Source organism: Lissotriton helveticus, chromosome 5_1 (assembly GCF_964261635.1).
Source record: "Lissotriton helveticus chromosome 5_1, aLisHel1.1, whole genome shotgun sequence".
NCBI classification, from domain to species: domain Eukaryota; kingdom Metazoa; phylum Chordata; class Amphibia; order Caudata; family Salamandridae; genus Lissotriton; species Lissotriton helveticus.
This window is the reverse complement of record NC_136065.1, coordinates 1,179,371,535-1,179,387,339: the sequence shown is the minus strand read 5'-3', so window position 1 is coordinate 1,179,387,339 and position 15,805 is coordinate 1,179,371,535.

The following is a 15,805-nucleotide window of genomic DNA, read 5'->3' as shown; positions in this document are numbered from 1 at the left end:
CCCGTCCTTTTCAGACTGGGGGTTGTGTTTTTGACTGAGGACGTCACTGAGAGAAAGAAACGAAAAAACACGCCCCCCAATCTGAAAAAGACGGGGCTTAGATCGTCACTGGGACCATACACACCCCAGCTTACCTACCGGGGACTCTGAACCAACCCACAGTGTTGTTACTTTGCTCACTACACTTGGCACCATATTCTGCAGGTGGCGTGGCGTGCAATCAGCGCACACCCGATATTGAGAGGTTACATGGAACGCTCCTCTCCAGGACACAGCTGCCTTGGCATTTGCATGCTTCTCTCGGCTGATTTGCAGAGGCCCAGATGTTTGCGAGCCCTGGAAACAGTCCAATCCTCTGCGGAGAGTGGCGCCCGGGGAGCTCAGCCGGAGCTGGCTGGCGAGTGGCAGCCCTGGTTGCGTCACGGCCTCTCCCAGCAGACGTCGCACGCGGATGCTGCAGGAGGCCGATCACAGAGTGCGTGCCACTGTGGGTGTCGCATGGCTGCCTGGCCCGGCGGGGCCTGCCCGCCCGTCTCTGCTCCGTGTCCTGCTTTCACGAGCCCAGTAAACAAACTCAGGCCTTCATAGAACAGCATACCTTGGATGCAGCGAGTCTAAACTGGTAGCTTTGTCGGGTGCACTCACGTCTAATGCATCTAATCTGGTGTCCAAACATGGTTATGCATTTACATGCAGAGAATCGAAACTGATCTACACATGCGGTATATTTTCGCGAAGGGAACCTACACGTTTGTATCTAAGCCCCGTCCTTTTCAAAATGTGTTTTTGACTGAGGACGTCACTGAGAGAAATAAACGAAAAAACACGCCCCCTAATCCGAAAAAGACGGGGCTTAGATCGTCACTGGAACCTTTTTTCCAATGGCTGGCCAGCGTTTAGGAGGTCAGCCAATGGAGAAGAGGGGCGGGGTAAATCTCGCCAGCGAGACTGCGCATGTGCGCAGCCTACGCTAGCCGAGATCTAAAAAGGACCTGGTGCTAAAAAGCTAGCTCATGCTAACAGTCTTGTTTTGTTCTTCAAGTAGCGCTACCTTGTATATGATTACATATTGAGGCAGAGTCGAGTTAGTGGACCTATTTCAGTGCAAGTCAAAGCTTGAGTACACAAAGGGGGATATTTACAACACAATGTCAAAGCGCTGGGTTATGCCAAAATTGGTAACACCAGCGCTCCGACATTTTTAAAATGTAGGGATGCACCATATTTACAAAAATTCAGTGCTCCCCTGCATTTCCCCTAGTGCTGGCGGTAATAAAGCTGCCTAGCCCCAGCGCAGGTATCCTTGCGCCGTGTCATTGCAGGGGCGATTGTTTATGTGCAGGAAGGGACCAGTTCCTGCACAAATCAATCTTAAAAGGCGATTTGCTCTTTCGGTCTGTGCTGCAGAATTCAGCACTCATGGAAAGAGTAAAATACGAGGAGAATGTAATAATTCCTCCTCGTATCGCCAGTCTAAAACCAGGTATTCCCTGGTATTAGTTTTTGGTGCTGCCCCAGCCTTTTAAATATGGGGCCGCATTAAAAAGCAATGGGTATTACAGCGGTACTCCCACCACAACACCCATTGCACGCCCCTTTCACGCTAAGTGAAGCATAAAAAGGGGCCTTATTTACAAAGTTGCATTAATCCACATTAAGTGGCTTATATTCATATGAGCAGCAAAAGAGATTCTTTTGCCTCATGAATCATAGCTTTATATGTTTTCAGTTGTTGCTTAAAAGCACAAAAAATCTATTTGGTGCTATATATTCCAGCACCTTTTTGTCAGCTGGCCAAGCTTTCTCCAACTAGCTAAATTCACCAAGAGCATACTCATTTTTCCAAGATCACAATTGTTCCTTGGATGACGACTATTAGTCCAGGGATGTTTACAATAATGCCAATGATTCTGTTGAAACCAGAAAGCCCCCAGTGCAGCAAACAGGTGTGTATCTCCACCCTGAATGACATGACTGTATGTGAAACTAATATCCTGATTCTCGGTGGCCCAGCTGGCAGAATAATTTAGCCTGTTTGCTGAGGCCTAGGCCTGTCCATGGTAATTCCAAGCTCCTGAACCTGTTCTGTGCCTGGAAGGAAGTACCAGGCATGCCTTCTTTCCTGACATGTGACTACTGTCCATGTTCTAGGTTCTTGACATAACAGAGTAGTGGCAGTATACTGATTTTTGTGAGTTGATAGAAATTAACAGATCTTTTCATCTGTTTTAGCGAGTATGATGCCTACTGGCCACGTTAATGTGACAGCTAGACTCTTACGCTGACACCCCATGTGTGTGTATGTGTGTCGCAAGCATGCATGTATGATGTAGTTAATAGATCTAAGTCTATTTGCAGGGATCAGTGGGATCCTTTTTCGATAGCCTTTGATTTGACATGGCAGACGATGGAGGACGTGATATAGCTCCTCAAAGTGTATTGCCTGCATTCTTAAGCTGATTCAAGGAGTTCTAAACATTGAAGTGAAGTGAGGGCATATGGAAACGGGGCTATGCTTAAAAATTCCATGAGGACTTTTTAGTAGGGTATTGCAGATTAGTCTTTCCTGAGCATAGTCATTTGGTGGATGGTAGAGGAGATGAGATGAGTCAACAGATCCTGTTGGTAAGGGTGAAGAAGACTGTGGGTGAGCCTGCTGTTTTACTATTCTCTGATTTCTACTTTAGAAAGATTAAAGACATATACGTTACACCTCATTGTGTCAATGTTTTCCTGGTTGGGGCCAGTCTAATCTCTACCTACTGTGAAAGCCATCACAATGCACAAAGGTTGCGTCTTCATGGAAGCCAGAATATGACATCTGAAAGGGAACTACCCTAAATTTGTAGACAGTAAATCAACATTTCCTGTCTGGAAAACAGGTGTAAAGGTGGAATCTAAACCATCCCACTTTGTTCCAGTTATGAGTTCTTCTTGGCCAAGGAAAGGAGCGCACTGCAGAGTACTCCAAGAGCTCCCGTCATCCATGACTTGTGCCAAGGTATGAGCCAGTCTGTCCGAGTTGAGTGGTTGGCACCTCTAGTATGGACATCTTCTTTGAGAAGCTGTGGTACTGCCTAGAAGCCTCCTTGCCTGTTCAGAGAGGAAAGGATAATGCCTGACCCAACAGTAGGGGGCACTGTCCAGGAGTAAAAGTTTAGATGTGTTCTCAATGCATGAAAAACCCAGGAGAACCTAACATGTGCTCAGGAGTGTGCCTGGCACCAACCCAAGCTAGGAGGGTCATCCAGTCTCCATACGTGGTTTATTTGGAGAACTTCATGAAGTAACAACACCAAGTGCAAGCATGTTGTTCGGCAACCTTGCCTTGAACCAAAGTGCCTACCTGCTGCAGATGATCTGCAAATCGAGATGTCACTGCAGTCATAGGCAGAGGACCCCCTATAGCCCAGAGGCCACAACTGCCAAAGCCAGACGACCACAAACCCAGACATGACATGCGCATCTGCAGGGATGTGACTCGAGAGGAAGGGCCACCAGCGCAACCCTGTTCAGGCTGCCAGGGACGCTGCTCTGTGACCACTAAGAGCTATCACAAACATTGCAGCACTTAACCATTCCAAACACAAACAGGTAAAACGTGAGGCCATATTTGAGAGACAGAGACTGTTGACCACAAAGAGCTATCACAATCATTGCAGCACTTAACCGTGCTCAACACAAACTGGTAAAACGTGAGGCCATATTTGAGAGACAGAGACTGTTGACCACAAAGAGCTATCACAATCATTGCAGCACTTAACCATGCTCAACACAAACAGGTAAAACGTGAGGCCATATTTGAGAGGCTGAGAGACCTTTTTTTGCACTGCATATTGAAAGGAGGAAAAAGTGCCACTACGAACTCCATGTAAAGATATGAACTGAGCTGACCTACTAGTCCCCCCACTGGGCTATTACAGGCAAAATCCAAGTACTTTTTTTACACCTGAGAAGATTCGCCCCGTATCCGCGTAAGTTTCCCTGCATTATTAAGTCTCTGGGATGCTTAGCCACAGTGATAGACCTCTGTAGCGTGGCAAAAACTACCATCCCGTACTGGGACCCGGTGGGGGAGAGTGGTGCGGGAGCACCAAAAATTGGTTCAAGCCCACAGTGATGAAGAACCCTGTTACTGAGCCCCATTTATGTGTGTAGTATTTCATTTTGTTATGCTATTAAAGTTATTCTCTTATTCTAAGACAAGCAATGGGCTGACAGTATATTATTGTGTCTGTTGGTTGACTGCAGGGGTGGCTCCTCCATTAGGACGGGCGAGCGCCGCCCTACTGCTTTCTCGCAGTGCAAGAAGCAGAAAATAAAATGGTATTTTAAATACCATTTTATTTTCTGCTTCTCGCGCTGCGAGAAAGCAGAAGGCAGGGGTATGCCTGATTGGGGGCGGGTGGGTCAGGGAGGAGTGGCTTGTAGCACTCTGAGTACCCTGACTGTTTGGTCTGCACTGGGGCTGACGAAAGCAGTCATGCGCACTCTACATAGAGAAAATGGCCTCCCTACAGGTGCCCGTCTGGGCGCTGTCCGGGACTCCGCACAATTACAACGCTGCCATTGCAGCGTTGTGATTGGCTTACAGAATGGGAGGGAGCATGCCTGTTCCTGTTCAGGACCAGGAAAATGCGGACCTGGCCCAGGAGCAGAGGCGGCGCGGGAAGGGTCAGCTACGTTTTATTTTTATTTTACCACCCCCTCGCGGTGACACCTGCGCGACCCCCCACCCACGAGAATTGCGAGCCACGACTGGTTGACTGCTGAGCTCTGAGTACCTGCCATCCTCACTGTCTCATTGGGAAGCTTTTGACTGCTCACTCTCACTACCCTGAGAGTCAAGGGTAATAATTAATTAAGTGGCCCGGTTTGAAGAGCCATCATATGACGGACCCCAGGGCACCAGAGGCAAATGTCTTCAACCACCATGTTTGTAGCCCAGAAGTCACTGTCTGCAACCTAAATGAGGATCTGAAAGCTACCCACAATGATAGTAAAAATGGCCACTACTGTGCAAATGATTTGGATGACAACATTATGCCATAGGGAACCAAATAAATGTCGAGTTTGCCCACAATATGCAAAGGATGGCAAATGTATGCAACAGTCAGAAATATGTCAACAATACATATCATTATGCCAGTAGGTTGGGATTGTATCACCATTATGTCATGGATGAGCACAGCAATGCCAAGGATCTACACAATATGTCAGAGCCATCATATGCAAAGGAAACCCATCATTATGTCAGGGACAACATTATGACAAGAATGTACATTTTTGTTGCCCCCTGAACACCTTGGCATTGAAGCGGGAGGATAATGTCTGGTGTGCAGATATCATTACAGTGGGCCAGGGGTAACCTCTTCCCAGAGAGGGACAGAACTAGCCAGGTTTTCTGGGTGCTGCTGCTACTACAGTTGCCATCAGGACACCTATCACCACCACATACACATTACTTCGGGCCACCTCTCTTGCAGCCGCCTTACTCTGCCCCATGACGGATTTGTCTGCAGACACCAGGACCGCGCTCTGTGCTGGTCCTGAGATGGGAGGATAGGTTGTCTGCCCGCACTGCACTCCCTGGAATGATGACACCAACAGGTGGGGTCAGGGGTCAATTACTAGATACAAACTGCCAGTATCTCATTTCCAGTGCCACCCAGCAAGCTCAGTAAGACTTCAGTATTTTTACCTTATTTCCACCATTTGACCATTCAGCTCTTCTTTTTCAATCTAAATGAACAAACATATGATCTTGTAACACAAACTACTCCAGATATTCTATTCCAGGCCAAATCCTGGTTGTCAACTCCTAGTGGAGTGATCAATGCAGAATGACTACTGCTGGTTATTTAATCCTGCATCGGGTTGTGGGTCAGAGGGAGTGGAGTAGCAATAATATGTAAACACACTCTACCAATTAATCATCTCATTACCACTGTGGAGCATTACTATGGTATTCAATTTCTGTCTTCCAGGTAGATGGTAAGTTACCTAATTTGTTATCATCTGTCAAGAAGAAACGTAGGGCAGCTAAGCACATTTCTTAACTGATTGAGTCAGGTTATATCACAACTCCCTTTGCTTCTGGAGGAATCAGAATTCGAGGTTAGTGAGATCTGTGATTCTAGATTTTCAGACTAGGTAGGTTACAGTTCTTCCTTCACTGGAAAGGCTATCGTGCCAGTGAGAGTTCTTAGGTTTCTGCCTCCTCATCCCATTTATTTCATTTATTTATTTGCGGGTTTATAACGCGCTTGAATCGACTCCTTCCGGAGTATCTCTGCGCCCAAAACACCAGAAGCATGGTCAAGCAGTCAGTGGATAGCAGATTAATTCTGAAACAAGAATGTTTTGAGCTTCTTTCTGAAGCTCAAATGTTCAGAACATTGCCTCAGATTAAGGGGAAGCTTGTTCCATAAGGTAGGACCAACTACAGATAAGGCCTTGCCACCCTGTCTGGCCTTTCTCACAGCTGGCACTCTCAGGAGAAGCTGGTTACTGGACCTAAGGGACCGAACCGGGTTGTATGGAATGAATTTATCTCTCCAGTGCCATGGCCCTAGTCCATTTAGGCTCTTGTGTATTAAACAGCAGGTCTTGAATTTTACCCTATTACGGACTGAGAGCCAATGCAAATTCTCCAAGAGAGGTTTAGACGGTGTCCTGGGGGGGGGGGGGGGGGGGGGCATTTAATACCAGCCTGGCAGCAGTATTTTGAATCATCTGGAGTTTGGCTAATACTCCATCATTGGCCGATAACAGGAGGCCATTACAATAGTCGAAGCGACTAAGTATCAGAGCTTGCACCAAGGTTTTCCTGGTGAAGTCCGGTAGCAGGGGAAAGACCTTTCGCAACAAGCCGATGACATGGAAGCAGGAACCCACAGTGATGTTACAATGCTGCTTAAAAAAGAGTTCACGATCCAAGCGCACTCCTAAATTTTTCACAACCAATTTAGGGTCTGGGACCGGGCCAAGGTCTTGCGGCCACCAGTCCGGGGTCCACAGGATCTTTGCTTCCCCAAAGAGCACAACCTCCGTTTTACCTACGTTGCATTGGAGGCAATTAGATGTCATCCAATTTGCTACCGCCTTCATGCCATTGGAAAAAGATGTTTTCACCTCATCTGTAATAGTTTTAAAAGGAAACAGGAGCTGGGTATCATCCGTGTATGATACTGGGATGAAACCGAACTCTCTCATGATTTTAGCCAGGGGGGCCACGTAGATGTTAAAAAGAGTTGGGCTCAAACAGGAGTCCTGTGGCACCCCCTTGGTAATCTCATTCTCCACCGAACGAAATGCCCCCATACTAACCGACCGCCCATACATGCCCCCAGATTGGTCTGTAAATTATTTCTGGCCTTTACTAACAAGCCTGGCGCCTTGGTAGGGGAGTATACTGTTGCGTTCTTGGTGTCTTCGCCACCTGGGCACTAGAGAACCACAGTACCCTGCATAGTCCTGCAGTTCCCGGGGCTCAGAAAACACAGCAAGAAGCCAGCAGCTGCAAGCCATGAGTTTTACTCACCTTGCGCTGCCTTTTTCTCAGGCTCCTGGGTTCCTGTCTGCTGCTCCCTGCGGGAAACATCCTTTACCACGCAACTTTTACCACGCAGTGCCTTTAAAACGCAGGTTTTACAACGAAAACCATTACAACGCATTGCACTGGGGGGCGCTCTAGGATAGGGAATAATTTTAATTTACTATCCAACACCTTCCCTACTATCCACGGGGACTGGAGTTGGAATAGTAAATTAAACTATTCACTATCCAGCACCCCCCAAAGCAATGCGTTGTAAAGGCTTGCGTTGTAAAACTTGCATTTTAACAGCATGCGTGGTAAAAGCATGCGTTGTAACAACGTACATCCCTCCCTGCGCCTCCATCACCAAAATGGCAATCATTTGCCTGAGGGTTTGCAGCTGCCTTTTAAAGCTCAGTTAGTTAGTTCAATTCAGGTTTTGGTTAGCTTTTCTTTTCACGTCATGGCTGTCTCTTCCTTGATTCCTAACTGCTTTTCCCAATCTATTTTGTTTCCTGGTATGTCGTGCTATGTGATGTCATTTCCTTTTGCTGTTACTATATAAGGGCTTCAGTCTGGTTGGAGGGTTCTTCGCAACAAAGCCACATTCCTTTTACTTGTTTTTTCGCTCCTTTCACTTGCTGATCCCAGCTCCTTGGTCCAATAGATTTCACTGTTAGTTACCTGATTGCTGGCTACATCAATCCTTTGAAGTCCTCATCCAGCAAGGAAGTTTTTTACACCTTTGGCTTTTTTGTCCTGTGAATGTGGCAGCTTCTCGAGGGCACTTACCTTCAACATATTCAAGTGTGTGGTGATATTATTGCTTCTGGAAACAGCTGCCCTTACCTTGGGCAACATAGAACCGGATATGGATTACAGCTAAGCGCCCAGCACTGAACAGTCAATACCACATATCCGAATTATGAAATGGCAAAGTCACTTCTGGACTGAAAGGACCTTTCTCTTGACGGCAGTCAGATTCAAGAAGCACCTACAGTTCATAGACTTGTAGTGATTTTTTACTCTTCTCTAGCTATAGGGGTGAAAAATAATGGTATCTTCCAGCAGCAGAGAAACTAAGACATTATAGTGTCTACAGAAACTGTGCACTTTCCTAGAAGATTAAGAATAAGCGTTATAAGCGAGACCTATTACATGATAATATTTTTATGACAACTTTACTATAGCCTTAAAGCCCGCCATAGCGGGCTATACCGGCTATTAAAGGCCCGCTCCCGCATTAAAGGCCCGCGCCGAAGGCAGTAATGATACTGATGTCAACATGTACAATAATCAATTGTGACAATTTGAAATATACAGATATCTGGATGAAAACAAAAACAAAAAGTAAAGCTATAAACATCGGTACCATAGTGTTAAAATATAGATTGGTATACAAAAACTCCAGCCGTCCTAATTGAATACGGGTACATTTGTATTCACACTTGTCGCTCATCATCCTATCTTTATGGCAGGCCTTCATTACTTAATGTTGGGAGGATAGGTTGTAAGTAAAGACTCCGATAGCCAGCCCACCACTTACATATCTTTGTGTGTTTTTGGAGGCATCCCCTGGCCTTGAAGAGTGGTATTTCTAGTCCCATGGAGAAGTCAATGCCCCATTTCAAAGCCCTCACAGATGGTGGGGAGGCAACCTTCCATGACCTGGCAATGTCTTGCTTGGCCAATGTAATTCCTAGGAATAACAAATGATGCTTATATTTATTGCCCCCGATTCCCTCTGTGATATGAAGCATAACCAAGTGAGGTGATTGTGGAATGTCCCAACCCAACACCGCTGAAAGACAGGCTAGCACCCCATCCCAAAACCTTGATAGCGCAGTGCACTGCCACACCGTGTGTAGGAGAGTGCCTTCTGAGATTTCACATCGCAGGCAGAGAGGGGATTCAATCAATCCCGCTTGCCAGAGCCTCTGGCAGGGGAAGTATACCAGGTGGAGGTATGTGCTGCACCATGTGGGACTCAAATGCTTCCCCCAATCGTCTTCTTCTATTGGTCCAAGATCTTCCTGCCAGGCATCTCTAGTTTTATTGAGTGTAGTGAGGCTTTGGTCACTAATGTGCGGTATATTGCTGTAATTTCTCCCATAAAGACCTTGGCCTCAATGGGCTTGATCGGAAATGATACCCTGGCGCGTTATGTGTGGGAGGAATGCATGGTGGAATTGGAGGTATCTGTAGAATTGCGACTGGGGCATATCAAATTTGGTTTGTGGCTCCTGGAAGTATTTCAGGGTTTGGTCATGTAGAACCTCATTGAGATGCCGATGGCATCCCAGTCTGCAAATCCCTGTTGCCCAGACAGTTGTGGTAATAGGCCATTGTGCCAGAGAGGTGTTTCCTTAGTTAGTCTGCCCCACCAACCCATCTCGCCATGTCACGAAGACTCTCCTGGTTGCGGATGGCAGTGTTTTAAGTATCAGACCTGAGTGTAGGATTGTATGGATGTATGTAGTGATTTAGTGCCCATTAACCAGTGCTTGACCGCATAGGCAGGGTACCTCAAGAACAAGAAGGTGTGAAGCGGCATGGTAGGCTTGGACATCTGGAGTAGAAATACCCCAAAGTATGTGGATTGGAAGCATGTTCTTAGTGCTACACGTGCGGATCCTCCGCCCCAGAGGAAGTGGCCATGGACAGCATTTAGTTTTCTGAACCAGGTAGGTAGTATTGGGTAAGGGTGGTTCTGGAGTTGGTAAAGGAGACAAGACAGGGAGACCATTTTGAAGTTGGCCGATCTCCCAAAAAGGGATAATGGGAGATTTGACCAGGAGTGCACTTACTCTTTGACCTGTGTCAACAAGGGGGCCAAAGGTTTGTCCCATGAGACAGATTGAGAGGCCGATAGATACACCACAAGATATTTAAATCCATCTGGGACCACTGTCACCTCACGCATCCATATTCCCAGCTGGTCTCCCCCGCGTCACTCACAGTTTTTTGGCATTTAAAATTGATATGGATTTGCCTGGTAGCATCAAAGAAAATCTAAATCTTCCAAATCGTAGACTGAAAGCAAACATTACTACACTACTACAACTAAGCAAAAGAAATCTGGAGAAAAGACGAGGGTCCAGACGCATGCACAGACGGAGTAAGGGCCATTGGAGGTACAGCCATCCATCCACCCACCCACCCGATTCAGAGCAGGCAGACACATGATCATTTTTCACTGTCTGTCACTGCCAGTTAAACCTGGTGGTAAGGGGCAGTAAAAACTGCAAAATGCCCCCCTGGCTATGGGAGAAAACTGCCTCGGCAAGGGGGCAATGATTTTTTTTATTTTCCTAAACAAAATCCCACTTTGAGTTTTTGTTTAGTGTCCCGAGGGGGTCGGGACGTGCAGGGTTTCGGCTACTGGGCTGGGACTGACTGGAGGTGTCGGGGTAAAGAGAAACACTGGCGCCTTGAGTAAAGGTTTCAGGGAAGGCTTTATTGGTTTATATGTCTTTTTCATCAAGAAGGTTGCTCGTTCTCTCGTATGCACTGCAGGGTCCAAAGGAAAAGTAGCTTGCTCCAGCTTGGCTATTCCCGGTAAGAGGACAGGGGCTGTCGTGCTCCGGAAGGGGACGTCTCTCCGCTCCGTTTTCCTCTCCGGTACCGAAAATAAAGGAAACTTTAGTCAGATAATTGCTTGGTTCAGGGAACACTGTTAAGGGCCGGGAGTGAGGGAAACCAACGGTGATAAGGTGCACACTTCTAAATCAATGGGTGTGGTAGGAGTGCACGTGAACGGACAGGGTACTTTACAAAGGGCTGTACAATATCTATACACGGGGCTGACTCCTCCGCCCGACCCAACCCGCTACCCGGCCCCGTACCTCTTGTAGCCACGCTCCTCCCATGGGAACGTGGCGGGGCGAAGCGTAGAAACGTTGGTCTCCTGGCGTGTCGCTCCCGGTCTCTTTCGGTTCTGGATACCGCCGTCCGTCTTCCTCGTTGTCAGCTACCTCCAGGGAAACGCCGTTCCTCTCGTCTCTCCTACTTCCTCCTTTTGACGTGGTGACGCTGTCGAGGGGCGGGGCCTCTTCTTCTTGGTCCGGGGTCTTAAAGGGGCCAAACGAGTTGTTGTCATCGGGCCAGCCCGACTCAGGTTCCTCGTTCCAAGGACAAGGTGGTAGCTGTGGGGAAAAGGGGCAAGGTGAGAGGGGGGTGGCGGACCACCAGTCCGTGGGGATAGTCATATTCGGTCCGCACGCCCCATCACATTTAGGAAAAAAAAAAAAAAACTAACACGTTTGCCATGCTGCTCTGTCATGTTAATGGAGCCATCCACCAAACTTGCAATGCATTAACAGGAACTGCAGTGATGGCGGTTCCTGCAAATGGTAGAGATGTACGCTGGGCTGGTGGACATCACAGAATCTGGGAGACGGATACTCCTTCAGGGCAACAGAGTACTTTACTCTGTAACACCTATCTGCCAACATCTAAATCTGTCACTAACTCTTTTAAAAGCACCATTACTATTCTTCCATAGGAACCGGGAGTTAGATTAACGTTTGTGGGGCATATTTTAACCATTTACTTTGCATCAATTGAATAGCTATGGAATGACACTTATTTATAATGACATGGGATTGCTTAGTAACAAAAAGCAAAGCGGCACCTCATACTTACCCTTAGTAATGAGTATTTGCCTGAGCACTTCATTTTTGGAGTTAAAGCCTACTATCCCTTGCAACTATGGGTGGCCCAATTATTCAATCTGTCATGCCACCTCCATTTTTCTTACCCCAGACAGGTGCTCTCCTCATTGAGTGAGAGATATGGATTGATATATTTTAACATTACTTAGAGGAATTAGATGGATTGAATTTTAGACCAGGTACAAAAATGCATTAACGGTCAATACTTCTGTAACATGTCTTTACGTTTTTGACGATTGCTGTAGGTCCTAATGATAGATGTCATCGCTGTTTAAGAAAAGCAAAGAAGAGGTTAGTAATTAATTTTGGAAAGTATGTTAACTTAGCTGTACAAAGACATAAGTGTGATACACAGATTTTAAAAAGCCATGCAAAGGTAGATCAATTTGTGACAAAATTAAGAGAATTAACAATTAAATGTGACTTTTATACCATGACTGACCATACTGTCTGCCACATGCTTTGGCCTACTGAGGATGATGAGGAAAGTCCTGCCCCTCCTCCCTTTTCAAGCCTGGAGAATAATGGTCCAGGCCATTGTCCTGTCCCTTCTTGATTATGGGAATGCTCTCTACTTGGGCGTACCTTCCAGTACAATAAAAAGACTCCAAGTAACTCAGAACGCGGCAGCCCGCCTTCTTCTTGGACTTCCCTGAAAACACTCAGGAGCCACCGCACTGAGGAAATTACACTGGCTGCCCATCCAAGCCAGAGTAAAATTCAAGGCGATGTGCATAATGCACAAGGCCATGTGGAAGAAAGCCCCTGCAATGATTTGTTCCCTAGCCACCCCTACCACCCGCCAAGATCACTTCGCTCAAGCACAGCCTTTCTGGCCACAACCAAGAAAACCAAATGGGCCAGATGGGGTGGACGCTCCTTTTCACAGAATGCGGCCTCAGTCTGGAACTCCCTGCCTCCCACACTGCGCAGCAAGCCCGACTTACAAAAATTTAGGAAAAGCTTGAAAACATTTCTTTTCCATTAAAGCCAGATAGCAATCTCCTAAAAACCTACCGTCCCACAGCGCTACGAGGCCTCAGGGTAGTAACGCGCTTTACAAAACCCAATTTCATTCCATTTCACTGACAAAATGATAAGGAATCAGCTCATTGTGCTTTGTAACACTAAAACATGCGGAAAGGTTTGTTTGGAGCAATGAATCCAACATGCAAGAAGTCATAAGAGTAGCAAAAATAATGCAAGAATCGCATCACAGGATGAAAGAAATGTAGCCGATGGGTTTGAAAGATCTCAGTAATGTAAATCAAATTAAACAAGCATTGGCATAGCCAATAGGTATCGTCTTTGGGACCTTATAAGTGTTTAGTTATCCAGCACAATATCCTTGGTGCAACAACATCAAGTGTTGCATGGCTAAACACTTATAAGGCCCCAAAGGCGAGACCTTTTGGCTATGCCAATGCTTGTTTTATTTTACTTGTGAAATTGTGTCCTAGTGTCAAACAGTGGCAGGGGTCTGGACTACATAAAACCCTCACTGCACGATATGTTATTCCGGGCCATTTTTTGGTTAGGGACGCTAGGCTGTTAAAGGCAATGTTTGGGTGCAAGAAGTAATCACCTGATCAGAACATTAAAGAGCTTCACGGTTCGTAACACTGATCAGCTTAGGGCCACTTGAGACAGGAGACGTTTATAATCCAGACTTCCCTTTATTAAAAACTGGTTTCACCATGACGGCCCAGACCCTTTGGAATGAGGGGTTATGGTAGTTCATTGCATAGGGGTGACCAGAAAGTTAGATTTTTTACTTCTGCCAGTATGGGGATATAACTTTATTGCCTACATTCACCGCTACGCGATGTGCGGTGAGGTTATCGTACTAGCCTTTCACGCACAGGCAGTCGTAACGTAATGACGTTGCCCTCACGCCGCCCCATGTGACCAACGTAGGGAGTTCTTCATCTTCCGGGTGTGCCGCTATACCGGCAATATTCGGAGCCAGACGTGCACAGGTTAGGCACACCGTGGGACCCTGCAACTAAGGAAGTAAGTTCACGAAGACGCTGGGAGGGAGAGGATTTCCCCTTCTGTTTCCCTTTCAGAAGTCTTGTAATGCCCCTACATGTTGCTTGTTTTTTCTCAGAACTTCTGTGGGATCCCCGGGTCTGAGTTCCATGAAGTGATTAACATACTAAATTCAAGTAAGCCGCATTTTTTTCATTTGTTTGCTCAACGGTTTAGCTCTAGCTTGCTGAAGCCCGACCTGGGTTTAATTAATTTGATCCGTGGTGTTTGTAGCTATCGGTTGTGGCCTCTAACAGGAGGTTGATGAATGGCGGTCATTAAGTGACTCCTTTTAAGAGAAGGGGCTGGTTATATTTTCAGTATTATTCGTGCATTGGGGGGGCTCGCCCCTAGGTACGGAGACCAGAGATTGGTTGACTGATTTGTTAATGGGTTGTGGGTAAGGTGTCGTCCCAGCTGGGGCATCCAGCTATAGTTTCCCCCCCTCCCTCTCTTTCTACCGTGGTAGTACAAAGGTGGAAAATGATGGAAAGACTGAAACGCTCATTTCTTTAGATACCTGTAGCTGCATAGCAAGGGATTGAGCGATTGTGAAAACACAGAGGTTTATCCTGTTCGCTTTTCTCTCTTTTTTACAGGTCACTATCGGCCTGGAGAATACCAGAAGACCGAGATTCATGGTAACACCGTGAGTTTTTTACCACGTACACATGACCAGAGGTTAGGGTACGCCTTAGCGTGCGTATACCGCCATGGTCATACACTTTTTTAGGTCCTGATGAATGCTTAGCAGAACATGCACCGTTACATAAGTTGAAACATGTTCATGTCGACCAAACATCACACTTTTACGGTTCTTCCAGCTTCATTACTCGGCTGGGTTTGATCCGTCACCTGCTTTTTAATCAGTAACCAGATCACCTACAAATAAAAGTTTTTTACGGGTAGTTTCTGGTTGCTTCTTAATCTTGCACTTTACCACTTGCACCTATACACTTCACTTTACCTGCTCCGCTGCAACTGCAGGCGTCGTAGCACACCGGAACGACATTCGGTTGTTCCGGTGGGGACCCTATGATGAAGCATGTCACCCCAGGTTGGTGAGTGAGGGTCCTTTAATAAACATATGTGTGTTTCTCTCTTTTCCAGTACTTATTGATTTTAGTCACTCTTTTGTTGTTATTGAGTACATTCCCCTGGGGGATCAAGAGTGTCTTCTCCCTCACTCTCTTGTTGTTTTGAATATCCCTGCAGCGCACAGCTGTGAGAGCCCTTCGCTTTTTAGAGTTTACCTTGGATCTAACGTTATCCAGTTGGTGAGCTTGTTGAGCAACAATATGGAAAATTTTGGCTTATCCTTTTCAAGTGCCGAGGTCGATGCACTTTTGGCGGACCCAAACCTTTTTGCTGACCCCTCAATAGCGCAGACCATTTCCCAAACCACAGAGTGGGATAAATTGACAGAACAGAAGAAGAATAGGATTAGAACTATCTTGCATGGTACTATCCTAGCATCCTACTTACGGAACAATGTCGCTCCGAAGGGTCTGTTGGTGACTAATGCTCCCCGGATCTTCTTGGACAACATGCAATTCAGAAAGGA